Here is a 2,020-nt window from a genome sequence, read left to right on the forward strand (position 1 = left end):
AAATAAAATAAAACACACCCCCCCCCCCCCCCCCCCAAGTAGGGCATTCAGTGGCACTGTCTTGGTTTGTAGTAAGGTTGCTAACAGCTACATCTAGAGCTAGAGACACCATCATTACAGCTGCTGCCCCAAGCACGCGGCCTCCAAACCTCAGGCAGACACAGAGGGTGCAGATCCGCGACCTCACCTCGGCCACTGGAACCACTCTCCTCCTCACCAGTGCTAATGAGCTCAAGATGGACGGCAGGTTAGATCTGCCACAGTCAGTTCCCAAACACACTGCCAGCTTGAACGGGATTCAGAGTTAAAAATAATGAGCTGTGACTTTTTTTTTTGGAGGGAAATGGAAAAAAAATAGTAATTCAGAAAAATAATAATTCAGTGCACCCTCTCTAACTCCTGACAATCCGGCCAGGGATGCGAGCAGAGCAGCTGCCTGGTGGTGCCATCTAGCGAAACCAGGAGCCTGAAAGCAGCAGGACACACGAGCATGAATCAACATGCAATGTACCACCCTGTCAGAGAAACCACCCCAAGAGTACATATTGTAAGCATTAATCACCAAATCCTTCTATACATCCCAGCTGTGCCCGATACCGGGCAGATCACTGCAATGAGTACTGAAGAGTAAGCAGATTGCAGAAGCCCAAACAGACCATGAGTTAATCTATTTTATCATCACTAAGTCTTCACCCTCGGGAGCCCTGTAGCCTACTCTGCTCCGTTACAAAGCAACCAAAAGCCAGAACAGGCACACACCATCCCATTTGTCATAGCTATTCTTTTTTCATCCTCACCAGCCACGTGTAATCAGCCACTGCCTTCAAATTTACAGCCAAAGGGACTTTTTTTACTGCTGACAGTTCTTGGCACGTGAAGACGCTTCCCAGGGCAACCTGGGGACATGAAGACAGGAACCCAGAGTGCCACAGATGAAAGCAGGGACATCAGAGCCACATGCTTCTGCCTGCTCTCCAGGGAGGTAAGGAGACACACTTTTATAGACCCGAGTTTCCTTCCTGCCTATGGGACAAACAGGGCACAAGCAACACCTCTGGTCCATTTTAGATCACTAACACTTCTGATAAGGCCAGCACAATTTTAAACACAGCTTGGTATCCAGCTCTCTTTCCAGATTTACACTCCACCCACTGGTTAGTCTTTCAGTTAATGAAACTGCGGAGAAGCTAACAACTTCTGTCCAAGTAAAAACTGCCCTTTTAGAGCCAGGAACTGATCTAATCCAGGCACGCCACAGTAGCTGGTCCCATGGGCATCCCATAACATACCCACAGGGAATCTGAATGACACAGGTTATAACCTGAAACAAGGCTTTTTCCTCCCCTGCTCGGTGGGGAAGTACACAGCTTTGACAGCACAACTCATACAGGCTCCACATACCAGAAGGCAAACCCACCTCCAAAAGCAGAGTCAGCAGCAGGCTCATAAAAGGCTGGGAAGAAGCACCAAAACATTAGCTGGATACAGCTGATTTCCAAACAAAGGGCTCTTTGCTGTTCTGCATCTAGATGGTAATTAACTGTTCAGTCCAGCTGTACTTGAGCACTCAGGCTGCCAGCTGGAGCACTACCATCTGCCCCTAGGGACAGCCTGGGCTCATTCCCCTGGGAAATGCCTTCCTGGTCCAGCCTGGAAGGATGCAGGAACATCCCGGCCAGGAGCCTCGACATTTCAGAAGTACAACTTTGTACTTCTTTTACTGGCAAGGTGACAGGGCGATATATGAAAAGATGATCGCCCTAACCCCAGGACTTCGGTCAGGCACATGCAGGGTTCAGTGCCACTCTCAAATCCACAGAAAACCAGCACTCCAATGACCTGATCCGCTATTGCCATTAATAACAAAGCAGCAGTCATGTCAAGTTACACCAGGCATTGCTGCAGCAGTTTGTGTCCTATCCCTGTCCAGAAAAAACACCCGATTTCCCTTATCCAGCTGAATCCCACCATGCGATATCCCTGCAGCAATGACTTCCATCAGCACAAACAAGGTCTATCA

Source organism: Aptenodytes forsteri, unplaced genomic scaffold (genome assembly GCF_000699145.1).
Source record: "Aptenodytes forsteri isolate BGI_AS27 unplaced genomic scaffold, ASM69914v1 Scaffold173, whole genome shotgun sequence".
NCBI lineage: Eukaryota > Metazoa > Chordata > Aves > Sphenisciformes > Spheniscidae > Aptenodytes > Aptenodytes forsteri.